General features: G+C 36.4%; 2 pseudogenes; one reads left to right on the plus strand and one right to left on the minus strand.

Annotated features, from left to right (window-relative positions):
* Positions 1–3,778: 3,778 nt before the first annotated feature.
* Positions 3,779–4,853, minus strand: LOC105045530 (DEAD-box ATP-dependent RNA helicase 7-like; annotated as a pseudogene).
* A 4,780-nt stretch (positions 4,854–9,633) lies between these two features.
* The window catches only part of LOC105045519 (uncharacterized), a 33,441-nt pseudogene continuing 26,367 nt past the window's right edge, over positions 9,634–16,707 (plus strand).

Raw genomic sequence — 16,707 nt, forward strand, 5'->3', positions numbered from 1 at the left:
AACTGCAACATCTGGTCACACGTACAAAAAACTCTCTCTATTCTAGTGTTAGACACTTGAAGGGCAGGTGTGAATATTAATGGCATGAGTCACTTTGCTACTCAATAGGAAAAAAAAAAAAAAGACGAAGAAGTAATAGTAGAATTTTCGAAATTGAATGGAATGCTGGTCGAACTTTATAATATATGTTGAAGTTACATGTCTATAGGCATTTTTTTTCCCTCTAGGAAGTCTGAAGGACATTGCCCACTCTAATCAATAACCATATGATCACCCTTCAGAGGTTCAGCGTATGGGCCATAGCATGATCAAAATAAGAAGGTGGAATGATTTTAATAACAGAAAAATAAAACTATTACTTCTCAGCAGTTAGGGATCACTAATAGCTGCAATTTTTTTTTATAACTCATGGTCCAAAGGGACAATGGAAGTACATCATGCCTATCATAGCTCCTAGGCACATCAAATGGATGCCCCATCCAACCACCTTCAATTGTACGTGTCAGCCAAAACGGCTCTTGTCTCATAGCTCTAGTTCTTATCTCTTCGTGTGATGTAGATAGGAACGGATGGTGGTGAATATATACAAAGCCCTGACCCATTATGTTGCGTACTTGGCTTTGTCTTCACCTATTAGCAAACACGCATCGCCCCGGCCGTTTTGCGAGACTAAACAGGACGCACGCATTTGCTAGAAGACCGCATGCATCAAATCCATGCAAGTATTCTTTTGCATGTGCTTTCAGTCTTACGTCCGCTTTGTGGGACCTCAAGAGAATGTAGGTTCCTCAGCTCAGAATCTTGCCTGGATATGAAGGTCTTCTGATGCATGTAGACCTTAATTATAAATGGTTCATTGCTGAAGTTCTCATCACTTCTCTTTCCCGGGATTTAAAGTTAAGCTACATGGAAGCCACATTTAGCAAATCTTATCACTTAAACTGACTAGTATTTTTGTGCAGTAATCCAGGTCAACGAAGGAATTTTAACTCCATTGGTTGAAGAAAGGGGCTTTAAATCCAGTCTGAGGTAGATCAGAAGTAGTGTTTTAGGATCTAATGTTTTACTTTGGTGGTATAATTAAGTGTGTTTTAATTTGTACTCCAAGAGCTGGTCTACTTTGTCTTTTAGTTGGAGTTTAAGTTCTAGTTGAGAGTGAATAGGGCTCATATTTGTATCCATTGCTCGAAAAAGAGGAAACTCGAGTAGGGATGGAGAGGAATGCTCAGAAATATATCCAAGTGCACTCCGATAAATCCTGCAATGGAGTTATATAAAATTTCTTTTTTGACCTGGGCTCTATTGTATCATTCATAATTCTATTATAAATTCAAGACTATGGTTGTGTTTGGTGCCTCACCGAGCAATCTTAGAAGGTGACGTGAATTATCTTCAGGATAGATTATCACCATTAAATTACTAATGATATTAATTACTGTATTTGGTATACATGGATAATATTACAGAAAAATTATTAAAAATCTTGATTGATATATTTGGTATGACAAATTAGATTACCGATAATATAAAATCAAAATTTTAAAATGTTCATAATAATTTTGTCCTGATGCTCTTCCGTTTTCTGGTGAGAAATAACGGAAATGATAAATGTGTGGGGTGGTGCGAAAAAGTAGCGAATCGAGGGGTATGGAGAATGGCGGGCATTAAGGGGTGGAGAGGAGACGGACGCATATGGAGCCATGGGAGTAGTGGGGACGGACGTGGAGGAGTCATGAGGAGTTGGTGGGGGATCACAAGGATGGAAGAGCTGTGGATAGGCAAAGGGAGATAGAGGAGCCATGAGCCAGGAGTACACGTGAAGGGGGGTGGGGGGAGGGTTGGGTAATGGGTTTTGTGTGATTTTTTTGAAAAATAATTTTATCTAAAATTTTCATTGCAACACTTTCAAAAAAGTGATAATTAGAGATAGGCATCGGGTCGGACCGTCCATGGGCCGATCTAGCCCGGCACAAATTGAGCCGTGCCTGGCATGGCCCGCCAATTATTATAGCGGGCCGTGCTATGGCACCGCCCAATACTAAGGGCCGGGCTAGGTTAGGAGTTTGGTGGCTCGCGGCCTAGGTCCGGCACGACCTTTAGGGCCTGGGTTGGCACGGTCCATCGAGTCAAGCACAGCACGGCACATGCCCAGGTCCGGCACGTGCCCAGGCCCGGCACAGCCCGCGTGCCAGCCCATATGGGCCGTGCCTTAGCACGGCCCATTTGGCACGGGGTGTTTTTAAAGTTTTTATTTTAAAAAATAATTTTTATAAAATAAAACAGATTGGGGATAAATAAAAAAAAGAGGATATTAAAATTTTTTTTTGTAAAAGTAAAAACCACCTTGTAATGGTGGAGGGTTTAACACGGACACCTACTAATTTATTAATATAAATCAAAATTATACAAAAGAGGGAGGGGGCTAGGCCTGACCTCCAAAATACAATGAGAAAGAGAGAAGAAAATAGAGATGACTCACCTCAACAAATAAAAAATAAAAATATATAATTTTAAAAATTTAAGAATTGAAAACAAAGTGTCGTTTGCGTCGTCCTTATCATCAGATCTAGTATCAAAAGTCTCGCCTCCGCATCCAGCTAATCTTTGAAGCAGAGTAGCATCTCAATTATTTTATCCATCATCCTGCTCCTCTTTTTCATCCAGAACGCACCGATCTGCACTAAAAATTGATTTCGATGCTACTATAGACATCGATACAGCTAAAATATTTTGTGCAATTATAGACATAACAGGGTATTAATTTTTCACACTCTTCCATCAGGCCAACAAATCAATATTTTCTATTTGATTTTCATCAAATACAGAAGAGATTTCATTTCGTAAATAAAATTCTAATTCGTTGCTTAAAAATGAAGAAGATGCAGATAAATAAGATGTATGTGAATGTTTCCTATGTGCAAGAAATAAGAAAACAGATGATGAATGAGAGGTACTAGAAGTGGGTTGTGAAGATGATGTGGACTATCTAGATTCATGAATCTTTTCAGGATAATTAGCATATAACTTCCTATATTTTACATCTATTTGCAAATACCCCCATACATAAAAAAATCGATCAATGTCAACCTTATATTTGACAAAATATTGCAAAGTGATCCACAGGCCTCCTAATTGGGGTTCGTGCTCGCCGTCGGTGCCTATGTGGCAACACAATTGGGATTTTGATCTGACATGACAACCGAACGATGTTGGGGTAGTTGACATGGACTTAAAGCTCATCAGGCACCAAACTTCCCACCATTAATGGCCCGCTCCCCATCCCTCATCCCCATCCCTCATCTGATCTCTCTCACTCTCCTTTTCATCTCCTTTTCTCTCTCACAAACTCTCGGAGTACGCCAACAAGAAGACCTACGGGGCCTTCATTGCTGCTGTCCTTGCCATGAAAGGCATCGGTATCCTCGCCGGTGGCACGGTTGCCATCATCATCTCCGTTGCCTTCAAGCATTGCTTCTCTGTCCCCTCCTACACCGTCGACATCATAGCCTCCATCGTCCTCCAGGCCAATTTCATCAGGCACATAGTTCTCATATTCGTTGTCATCCCGACGGCACTCACCTACTACTCGCGGATAAGTAAAGGGTTGAAAGATGAGAAAAAGTAGAGAGAGGTGAACCCATTGGATGAAAGAGATCGATCGAAGGGAGAAGCGACGGAATCGGGAGGCGAGAAGAGAAATCGAAGTGGCAGTAAATGGTGGGTTGTTGAGAAGGAGGCAATGGAGCAGCAGCTTAAGAGACTCTTCTAGTTTGATTCCTCATATCCGTGTCTCTGTTTTTGCTTTCTTTTTTCGATTGCCAACAAGATTAGTGGTTTTCTTATCAGATTTTAAAAATCTTGTAGAGATCTTCTTTGCCCAATCAAGCAGGGTGGCACTAAAGAGAAGTGTTTGAACTTTACTCACATCCTTAATCTTACTAAGAATTAGTTCAACATCATCAATAAAGCCCATATTCAACATTTCATCTGTTTCATCAAAGATGTAGAATTTCAAAAATTTTAGATCAAGAGTTCCCCTCTCTATATGATCCTTTATCCGCTCTGGTGTTCCGACAACTATATCAATCCCTTATTTTAGAGCAAGTTCTTGAGCACGGTAAGGAGATCCTTCATATAAACAATATGAAGACAATCCCACTGCACCACCATAAGTTTGAAAGTCTGCATACACCCAATTTGCAAGCTCTCTAGATGGTAGAAGTACCAATACACTCGAAGGCCTTCCACAACCAATTTTTCTAGCTTCCTTGTACTGATCACTTGTCAAAGACTCCAAAATTGAAAGCACAAAGGCCAAGGTTTTACCCTGACCAGTTCATGCCCGACCGACCAAATCAGACCCATCAAGTATGGAATCGAAGGTCATTGCTTGAATAGGGAACAGCGACTCAATTCCCTTGGACTTCAATTTCTTTCTTAGGACCTTCGATATTCTAAATTTGGACACCGCATTCGGGTTCGCAGCACCCTCATTCTCTCCGCTTGCGATCACCTCCTCATCCTCATCATTCTTCCTTAGTTTCGGCTTCTTCAAAGCAGAACCATTCACCCTTATCGCCGCATCGGAGAGGTGTCACTCCTCTCCTCATCAGCAGTCTTTCTCTTTTTTTTGCTAATCTTCTTCTCCGAGCCTTCACCATTATGTTGTCAATCTTCTTATCTTCAGATTCGAGGTTCTTATGCTTCTTCTTCTTTTTGCTCTTATTCTTCTCTTCTACGGAGCCGTTCAAATCGAGCTTAGCGGCCATGGATTCCAACCTTTTGGATTTCTTGTGCTTCAACTTCTTAAGCTCATCGAGCTCCGAGGGAAAGGAAAGGAGGAGAGAAGGCATCAGGAATGGGGGAGGGATAGAGGGGCGAGGGAAGAGAGGAGGGAGGGAAGGGTGCTGTATCTCCTATGAAAGGGGGCGGTGCAGGAGGAAAGAGGGAGAAAAGAAAGAAAGAAGAATGAGGATGGACAGTGAGAGATGATGGGGATGCTGTGGGCTCCATTATCCATGTCACGATTGAGGTAGGATTAAAAGGTACCGACGTGGCAAAAATAATACCACATAATCGTCGATGGGAGCCTCAGACCCCAATTGGAAGGCCTGTGGGTCGCAGTGCAATATTTTATCAAATGTAAGATTGATATAGATCGATTTTTTTATGTCGGGGGTATTTGCAAATCGATATAAAATATAGGAGGTTATATGCTAATTATTCATCTTTTCATCATATAATGCAAAATTATCATAAAGTAGCTGAGTTATTTTAGCTTTAGATGCTTCAGAATCATGATTCATATATTTATCAATTTCATCAAGTAAAATATGTATGCCACTTAATTTGATCAGTGCATCAAATACAGCAGCTAAGTTATTCATCGAACATACCACGTTCAAATACTAATTCTATTTATTTTTTATTTCATAAATAATAGATATTAAAAATCATCATATTTATATTATGCAAATTGACCATAAATTATATATGCTTATTGTAAAAATGCACAAGAGGTTGAAAAATAAACATCAGAAAGAGTATTTATAGTATTATAAAAACTAATTGAAAAATTTTTTAAGATTTTTTTTCAATCAAAATAAAGTCTAATCCATGATCATTTATATATGCACTTAACAAATTTTTATATGGATATGCATCATAAATTATTGTACATGTAGAGTTTCAATGGATAACTACATCAAGTTTAATTTTTTTGAAATATTTATCATAGTCTAGATATAATTATTTAAATTCTTATAATCGTACTCTTGAAGATTGAATAAAAGATACTGTATTTTTAATTCTTGTAATTATATCTTAAACAATGCCTATTCCAGTTTGAATAGAAAAACTCAAAATATGACATGCATATCTAATATGAAATAAATTCTTATTAAGAATGGGATGAAAAAAATTCTTCAATAATTGGACAGCTACATTATTATTAGATGCATTATCAAATATAGCAGATATAATTTTGTTACTAATACCATATGTAGCTACAGTTTGATAAATAACATTGGATATTTGTAGGTCAGAATGGAGATAATCAAAAGAACAAAAAATAAAAATATATTTATTTAATTATCAATCATTATCTATACAATGAGCAGTGACAGAAGTAAAAGACGTACTATTTACAAATGCAGTCCATATATCAAAAGTTAATGATACTTTTGTATTTAAGACAGAAAGAGTTTCAATCAAATTATCCTTTATTGCTAAGTAATTAGTCATAACTACTTTTCTAAATATACGTCTATTGATTCTTCTGTAAGCAAATTATAAGGCTAATTGAATATATTCTTTAAAATTAATAGATTTACATATGCTAAAAGATAATTAATCTCTAACTATCCATTTTATAAGTATTTTTCTTTAATTTTTATGATTATAAGCAAAATTTCCTACAAGAACATCCATTTATGTATTAAGGGTACTTTGAAGACGAGAATCACTTATCCTATGAGACTCTTGATGTTTCTTCAAATGGTCAGTTCCTCCAATACTTGCATAACTATATAATTTGACATATTTTTTGTATTTTGCCTTATAGACTCCATTAACTAAAACTCTATCAAAATCAATCTATACAGCGCTAGTCCTCTTATAGGAAGAGGATTCAGCTTCAATAGAAGGGGCTTCAGAGGAAGTAGGAAGAGTTTTTTCCTTATCAAAAATAGGAAGAATGTCGACATGCACGGCGGCAATACTTTTATCATTATAATTTATCATTTAAATTGAGTAAATATAAAAAAATAAAAATTAATCCGTAACTAGCAAAAGAAAATTTAGTAGAGCCGAAGAGGAAGAAGAGGTAGAGCAGAGAGTTGGAGAGCTGGGAGAGGAGGGCCGGAAGAGAGTAGAGCCGAGAGAGTAGAGCCGAAAGAGCTGCCTCTTGAACTCTGACCTCCAAAATGAGGACACTTTCTCCTTTTATATACCTCTTGAATTGCTAAACTATAATTGCTACTTACTAAATATTGAATGGAAGAGAGAAGAATTGCTAGAAGAGAATAAATAGGAGTAGAGAGATTAGAAAGAGAGTGAATCGATTTATTTGATGAATTGATATGGTGAGAATGAAAGAGGAGGACCCTATTTATAGAAACCCTAAAACTTTCATTTTTCCAAAATACCCCTCAATCTAACCATTTTTTAGTTGTTGGAGGGATTAAAATGGTCAATTTCCCAAACTAGCTGTTATAACCCAAAAAAAATAAAAAAAAGGGTTTTAACCATTACGAGCCGGGCCTGCCCGTAATAAGCACGGCCCGTTTGGACTAATTTTTTTTTTTATAGAAAAAAGGGGCCACCTATCAGGCCCGCGGGCCTGATGGGCCATGGTACGGCCCCTCGGACCTTGGGCCTAGGGCAGTGCCAGGCCGGGGTAAACAAGCCGTGTTAGGCACGGCCCATTTGGATCGTGGCCCGATTGTCCTGGGTTAGGCCGTGTCAGGCACGATCTAATGCCCACCTTTGCTGGTAATCTGAATAGCCATCTCTCTTCAAAGTAATTCAGATTACCTTCCATATCTGGACTGCCAAGACAGTCTGGATTACCACCCAAAAAGCATACCACATGCAGTAATTTAAATTATCACATTAAATTGCCAGCAATCTGGTGAGATTGCCACCCACCAAATGCAACTTATATATTTTAGATTGTACTCTCCAAATAGTAGTAAATAAATTAGAGCGGAGAAAGAAGGTTAGGAAAGAAGAACCTGCTTAAATAGTACAATCGTTCTCCTCATCGCTAGAGGTAAATGCATTGAAGTCATGGCAATCCTTGATGTCAGACAAAATATATGCAGAAAAGGAATTGCCCTCATAGTCGAGTTTGTTTTGAATCATGTCGGCATTTGTAAATGGACTGCAGTTTTACTAAACACATATGGGACTTAGTTCTGCACAAGTTGCAGATCATAGTTAGCCCTACTTCTTTTATATCTTTTTGGATCATTTGGAAAAGAAAAAGAAGCTGAGCAAAGAAGTCTGAGATTGGGTTGCATTCCTCTGACAATGATCATTTGGTGGAAAATCTGGTTAGAAAGGAATAGAAGGATTTTTCAGGATAACCGACGATTTTTTGAAGATATGTTTATATATATGGAAGTTCTTGATTAGAACGGTCTTTATATTCCTCTACCAAGGGTACCGCCGATCTTTTGTGTTTCAGGAATTCTTGTTTACACTCGTTTCACTATCTTAATGGAATGGATTTCTAATGGAGGAATCCATGTTTCCACCAAAAAATATTAGCTAGGGAAACAACATTCTCAGCTCAAGTCCCTCGCAAGGTGAATGGAAAAGTTAAAGAAGCGCTTCTACTGAAAATTCAATGGAATGGCCCTCACTTAAGATAGCACAGAAATAATCTGAACTTAATATTACGTATGCAGATAAAAAGGCATAAATTGGTGTAGCAAGTCATCTTTGTGCTTCTGAGTTGGACGGTGACCCTCCACTGGCTAATTACATGGAAATATCGAATTAAGATGCTGCTTAATTTTATAGTCTTGCCAACATTAAAGTTTTAATTGAGTTGGGCTGAGACTTGGAACCAAGCAAGGTCTTGCCTCTTGTTAATTAGTACTGATTCTGCTTACATATCCCATTTTAACGTGTAAGAACTATAATTTCACCCTCCAGCCAAAGAACTGTAATGCGACTATATGACATGGTTTGTATCATAATCTAATTTTTTTTTAGAATTCTGAGAAAGGTACCTAAAACCACTTACGGAAAATTTTATTGGATGTGATTGTGAGCTAGATGGTTGTAGCTTTGAAAGTCCAAAATTATTAATTATGCTTTTGATTTTCATTGAGGTAGTAAGGACTATGGTGTTCAAGACTATTTTGGGGCCAATTAAACATCATGTTCAAGTATTTACCAAAAAAAAAAAAGCATCCTGTTCAAGTGACTAGCAACAATAGTTACTACTATTCAAAAAGGCAGGAGAGGGAGAGGGAGAGGGAGAGGGAGAATTGAACAGTGTAGTAGAGAGCGACATGCGATGAAGATTTTTTGAGGGAAGGCAAAGAAGTTCCATTTAAAAGTAAAGATTGATATTGTACCGAGAGAAAGAGAGAGAGAGAGAGAGAGAGAGATTGATTGATACAAATTCAGTGAAGCTCTTCCAAAAATATTGTATTTATAGGATTATACGTTTTTAGCCCTAGGGTCTGACTTTCAACAGGTGCGGATCCAGGATTTAAGTTTTGGAGGCAAATATATTATATATATGCAAGATTGTATAGATTTCTATTTTTTTTTAAAAAAAGAATAAAATCTTTCTCTATCATATTAAATGAGGAATTCTTATCATTTTATTGAATTCCGGTCCGTACATCCATATTGCAGATGTTTCCCAATTCCGAAAGCGGATCTGGTGCGAGCCGTCCTGATTTGAATCCGTTCGTGGATATCCGACCCTAGTCCGCCTAAGAAACTTCTACCCTTCCTGTCCACTAAATTTCATGATGACGTGGCGATAGATAAGTGGCCAAATGCCCTCGCTTGTCACCACCTTACCCCCAGTCTGCGACTGTCACGTGGAATCGAGAAATGTAGTGGTGAATGGAGCGGGGAAGCGGTAGCAGTACTCACTTCATCTTAGCCAAAAGGCCGAGAAAGGTATCAGCGGTGGCAGTACTCGTCCCAAACCCTGGGCCTAAATCAACTATTATCCACATTTTTTTTGGGAAAAATTCTCGAATATATGCGCCTTGGAACGCCCAAATACTGTTACACAAAAAAAAAAAAAAAACTCCAAATCCGGATAAAAATCCCAAATGGCTCTAAAATTAGGTAGCCTGGTCTCGAATCCAGCTTCGATTCTGGGGGATTCTCCCGCTCATAAGTTCCCTTCGAGCAGAAACGGCAACTGGTTCCCGCCACCTTCTCTTTCTCAGGGGATTTCCGGTAATTCTTCAAAGTTTATTTATTTTTTTTTTAATGCTTTTCCCTATTGGGTTCTGGACACAGTGATCCTTGTCGCTATAATTGTGGATTTTTATGCTTTCCATTCGGCACTATAATTATTATTATTAGTCTTAGATCATTCTAGCATGGTACAATTAATGGTTGTCTTCTGCGATTTTCGTTTGAGTTACAGATTTTGTATGTCGAGATATCTACATAAATAACCTAAGTTGTCGAGCTGATTTAAGTTTTTTTTTTTTTTCAAAAAAGAATTGGGGGAGTTCTTGTTGAGATTTGATTCTTTTAATTTTAGCTGGAGCAAAACTCCACAGCAAGCATTTTATACTTCATTGGACTTTATAATTGATTAATGCTGACCGTAGGAAGTAATTCTCAAAATATTTTTAACTGATTCTTCTAGAATAAATCCCATTCATATGACTCTTATTCACATTATTCTACGTTATGCGGCATTCTATTTGGTACATGCTATGTGTATGAAAGATTTTGGTGAACTCAAAGTTCAGATGCAACTAAGATGTCGACTAAATGATGGCCCATGAACTAGAAGTGTGAAAGGGATATTCATGTATTGTCATTTACTTATGAGCTATGTGTCTCTGTTGTGGCATGGATGAGTCTTACCTGTTGGTGAAATAAATTTTTTCAAGAAGATTCTCTTGGCAATATTTTTGGCGATGATATGGTGGCAGCTCTTCTTAAATGTTCTTAGCTATTGAACTAATCATGGTCTAGATCTATTTACTCCAAGGCTTTTATTTCAAAAATTATTTTAGTTATTTTTATCTTTAAAGAATGAATTAAAAGAAGAAAAGACACAAAATATATGTCATTTGATGAAATTAGTATACTCTTAATCATTCTTCACTTCCTTGTGTGCTTTCATAAGATAAAAAAAACTTGTTTTATGTTAATGTTTTTTACCTGCAGTTTTGGCTACTTGTTATCCTTCAGAATGGAATTGAATTTGTAGGCTAAGCATACTTGTGAATATTGCAGATCAAGCCAAACTCTTCATTACAGTTAGTACTAAATGCACCTTTGCTGGAGTAGTCCTTTGTCCTCATATGAACCAAATCAACACTGCCATTTGCTCCAGAAAACTTTCCCATGGATCAAATACAAGTAGCACATTTCTTAAAGTGCCCAGAAGCAGTGGTTCATCATCCTCAGAAGGTAGTCCAGAGGAGCCATCAGACCAAGAGAACGTTATACTAAGCTATGATCTGCATGTACCTTTCTGGTTGAAAGCTAAAAACTCTTCATAATGCATCTTAAATTGTTTTATTTCCATGCCTGTTTGAAGAAAATGGGCTTCTTGATCAAGACACAAGGAATGGCTCCTCAAATTTTTTAAATAATGTATTTATAAACATCCTAACTAATTGACCAATGATTGAATTATCCAACCTTAAAGCTTTTAAATAGCCGCTTCAGAAGAATTTCCCCACTGGTTGGGTCTAGAAACGATGATCTGGGATACCTAGTGCAATTGAAAGATCCTTTATAGTTTGGAACCACTACATTGACTAAGAGAAACCTTATGATAAGCAAAAGCTGTGAGAGGTTGTCACACGTCAATAGTCAACTGAGAGACAAAGATCTCCCTTGGTATCGTCAATCTTTTCTTATAGAAATTATGTCTTTGATTAGCACCTTTTCCTCAAATAGATATTGTTCTAAGGATGTCGTCTACTTCCATTAGTAGGTTCGTTAAGTTTCTTTTGACCTTATGTTGTCACCCTTTCTTCTTCTTAATGATATGATCCTCTATCCTACTTATGACAATATTAGGATCTGGAAATGGCAGCAGTATAAGGAACTCCACTCCAAGTTTCTCTGATTTCATCAAAGATGGGTATGAAATGAGTGCTTATGCATTTACTTTGTCCTTAAATTTAAACGAACATTTCTGAATAAGTTGCTGAAGGTGATTTGTAGTATTCAAGACTCATATCATAGAAGTAGAAAAGAATCTCCTAAAGAGAGGGGCATTAAGGAATGCACTATATACTAATTTTTATGACTAAATAAGAGGGTAGTGTTTAAGTCCACTTTTAGGATGAGTGTGGGCAAAGTTTTGAAAACCAGCATCGGTGACCGTTTCGATCATCGACCGGTTCGGTACCGTACCGACACACGGTATGTGGACGTGTCGGTCGAACCGACACCAATTTTTTTTTTGCTTTTTTCTTTTTTTTCGGAAGGGGGTGTTCATTCAAATTTTTATGAATTATTTAATATTTTAAAGTTCAAATTGATATTTAGTGATATTTATTAATATTAGTATCACTCTGATATACCTTTAATCGCGTGTGATACGAATCTAAGCTTGATATTATGTTATTTAGCATCCTAAATAATCAATACATGGACTAGATATCATTGGATCCTAAAATGCTTAAATCAATTAAAAAATCTAAAAATATTCAATACGTAACGATCATCAGAATCTGATCGATCGTTGATGTTCATAAATATCTGGATCACTTATATAGTCAGAAGAAACATCAGTTCATCCCTCTAGCTACATAGCATTATAATCCTCTATGCTGATTCCATAAGGTAAGCATGCTGGATCATAACTCATCCTCGATCTCTTATTGAGGTCTTAGCTCTGAGAGGTATCGTCAGACTGATAGTTTAGTTGTGAAGGGGCCCATCCAAATATACCGACAACAAATTTCGATCCATAAGATACTCTGGGCTGCATAGGATAGTAGCCACTAGAAGACAATATCTCCAATATCTCCCATAGCTACATCCGGATAGCTGCCAGCCAAATGTTGCTTTAACCATGTAACTTGATTTGTCTTAAATTTATCGCAAGTGTACAGTGTGCAATGTAGCACGTTCGATGAGTACGGATCGATCCCACGAAAAATTAGATTTTTAAAATGTGTTCAAATACTTGCTCAGACGAGCTTTAAAGAAAAAAAGGAGAGATTGTTTGTTGGATTGCTAACTACCAAAGCAGTAAATTAATTAATTATAAAAATAAATGATCTAAAAGATCTAGGATTTTTGAATCCACTAGACCAATAATTAGAAAATATTTCTATGGTTTCTCTTATAATGTCTCTTGATTAAGGTGTAAAACATGAACAAGCATGGATTATAAAGAGATTTAACTCAACTATAATCCATCAAGCATTTCGCTTTCACCCTAATTAAAAGACTTTTCTTTTCAACCATTTCTTTTGTATTACCCAAGTATGGGCTATGAAGGGGCTCAAATCCAACTATAACCCATCAAAATTTTCACAAGGAGAAGAAAGGATTTAGAGATTTGTGAGCTTTCTACCAATCATCCCCTCTTGCACCAAATCAAGCAATGGACTATGAAGGAATTTTGATCCAACGATAGCCCATCAAGTCTTTTGGCAAGAGACTTGAAGGGAGGACTTTAAAAATTAAAAGCTCGAAGAGAAAAATTCAAAAGAAAAGACTTCTGTTCATGGTCTAGATTCATCGCAAACTCCAGAGGGATTACTTAGTTAGACATAGTTTGATTTGAAGTCCGAAAAAAATAAAATAAAATAAAATTTTATGTTACTTGTTAGAATTTAATTTGTGAAAATTAAAAATTATAGAATTAAAAATGTAAAAATTTAAACTATCCTATTACAGAAATTAAATAGAAAAAAATTAATTTATTTCTGAATAAAAATTCTGATACAAAAAAATTTCTTAACTCCTAAGCTATTAACGAGGTTTGGAGTTGGAACATAAAATAAAAATAAAATAAAACTCTCTCATAGAATCTGACTTCTCTTCCTCTCTTGGCTTGGGGCCAATCTTTTTCTGGCTGACTCTCCTTCTCGTGTATTGGAAGAGTGGAAGTGAAAATAAGATGGCTAAAAAGATTTAAAAGATGGGTATGCTTGCCTGTCACACGGACCTCCTACAAGAATTATGGTATAGAGAGAGATATTCTTAGAGTAGAGGTATTGGTTTTTATTATAGATGTTAGGAGGGAGAAAATTTTTAGATGTGGGACTAAAAAAAATGATTGATATTTATTATTATTTTTTTTAAACTCTCCATTCCATCGTGGGATGAGAATCACACTCGCATCGCGTCTACGTCGTGTCCCATCTGCGTCTTCCCTACATTTTCTCATTCACTGCGTCACCCAGCTGCATGCCGTGTACAGCCTTGGACCAGCTCCCACATCCCAATTGATTTGAATTCCAAGCTCCCACATCCCAATTGATTTGAATTCCAAGCGCCCCCACCAATAAATCCCCATGAGCTGCACTCCTTGTTTTGAATTAAAAAGCTTTTGGGTCCCGCCTGAAACCCGCCATCTCCTGTGTTCGTGCTTCATTCCTATGCGGCCCAAGCCACCAAGAACTCTTCCTGAGCCACGTGAAGATTTTTAAGATATTACTGTAGCTTTTCACGTGGCTCACCAACCTTCTTATGGACTAAATGGTCCATCATGGACCACCAGCTTGCGGATTGGATCGGGTTGGCTTTCGGCTTGGAATTTAAAACCATTTTAACTCCATTTTTGGTCTCGTTTGATCCTTTGAAGCCTGCTGATTAGGCTCTTCATATTGGTGCACCTCTTTTCTGCAAAATACACGAAGAAGCATCAAGTTTAAAAAAATAAAAATAATTTGATCCATAAATTAATGCTTTTATGGATAAATTTATGCACTTATCACACCCCTCAATTTTTTTATTGCTAGTCCCTTAGCAATGCAATATATATAATTTTTTTTTGACAATATTTTATTAAGATCATCCTTTACAAAAGTAGATCTAGAATTGAAAGTCAAAGAGTTTAGCACGTATCACTAACTAAATATTGAGTTTTAGAAGTAAGTTTCGTAGTTAGTACAATCAAATTTTTTTTTAGAATACATCTAAAGATCTAAAGCACTTGTATTTGTGATGACTAACTTAGCATTTGAGTACTGGCTTGTAAAGGACAAATGCATCTTCTCTTATCATCTTATTTCGGTTAATTTTTTATACACTCCCAAATAAAGTTCATGAACTAAGATATTTTTTATATTGTCTTCTTTTTCTCTCTCTTTTTTTTTTAGTGCTGAGTATCCTAGCCTTCCCTTAACCGTTTGACGCGAACCTCCACACTTGACTTAGGTGTAGAGATCCGGTTACTAAGCTTAGGGCAATCCATATGTACTCTATGTTTTGCACTTTTATTTAAGGCAGATGGCTCTTTTCTCAAATTCAAATTTTTGATTAGGGTGTATATCAATCATCAATTTTAAATAATAATTGAATCCTCAGTTAGTCTTACAATCAGCACCTATTTTGTCTTGTCAGTGTGCATGTGCAGTTAGAAGTGCTAATAGCCTTTAGGTAATTTAAGTAAGTTGCTAAAAGTCTGTCCAACTAATCTACTCCTTAACCTGCTACAGTCATTAGCAAATATTTTTCAACTCTTATTATTCTTTTTCTAGTCTATTTTGCTCAAGATTCTATTTTTTGACATGGTTTATTCAATTTTTTTTTAATTTTTTTTTAATTTCAAAGATTTTTATAGAGTATATTTTTCAAAAAATTTTCAAAAATATTTTTAGAAGATTTTTTCTACTCTCCAACTTAAATATCATTATCTCTAATGAAGGAGGAAAGAAAATGTAATGCAAGAAAGAAAAAGAAAGATGTCCCCTGGTAAATATGTGTTCTTATTTTAAAGGTGATCTGGTGTGATGTTGGCTTGAAAGTCCGAAGTCTGAAAATTGGTATCTATGTTTATTCAATAGAAAAGATATTAGTTTAAAAAAATTGGATTGCTTCCCAGAAGCGTTAAGTTTCAGCTAGACAAAATATTGCAAGCAAATTAATCGAGATAAGTTAGTTCATAGAGAACCATGGCTTCGTCAAAAGATTTTTTGGATAGTTTCAAGAATGGTTTTAATCTTTGACCATTAACTTTAAACACAGCACCATTGCTTGGATTTTCAATTTTTACGGCTCCATGTGGGAAGATTTCTTTAATTAAGAATGGTCCTGTCCCTCTAGATCTAAGTTTTTCAGAAAATAAGTATAATCTAAAATTGTATAAGAGAACTTTTTATTCAGGAGTAAAAGATTTTCTCATAATTGTTTGATCATGGAACACTTTGGTTCATTCCTTGTACACCCTAGTATTCTCGTAAGCTTCATTTCTATTAATTTGAAGCTTTCTGTGGTTTCCGACTACGTCCAAATCCATGTTTAAATTTTTAATAGCCCACGTGACTTTGTGCTCTTGCTCAACAGGCAAGTGGCAAGGTTTTTCAAACACAATCCTATAGAGAGACATTCCTAGGTTGGTCTTAAAGGCGGTTCGGTATGCCCATAGTGCATCAACTAGTTTGAAAGACCAATCCTTTCTATTGACATTAACAATCTTCTCCAGGATTTGTTTGATCTGTCTGTTGGACACTTCTACTTGCTCACTAGTTTGAGGATGATAAGATATGGCCAACTTATGGGTGACATTATATTTTTTCATTAATGTGGCAAAGGGTCGGTTGCAAAAGTATATTCTCCGATCACTAATAATTGCTTTAGGAGTGCCAAAATAGGAGAGAATATTTTTTTTCAAAAATTTTATAACCATTTTGCTATCTGTGGATGTATAGGAAATAGCTTCTACCTACTTTGAGATATAGTCGACAGTTACTAAAATGTATTCATTTTCAAATGAGTTTGAAAATGGACCCATAAAATCGATCCCTGACACATCAAAAATTTCAACCACCAAGACTGGATTGAGAGGCATCA

This window comes from Elaeis guineensis, chromosome 5, assembly GCF_000442705.2.
Source record: "Elaeis guineensis isolate ETL-2024a chromosome 5, EG11, whole genome shotgun sequence".
Taxonomy (NCBI): Eukaryota; Viridiplantae; Streptophyta; class Magnoliopsida; order Arecales; family Arecaceae; genus Elaeis; species Elaeis guineensis.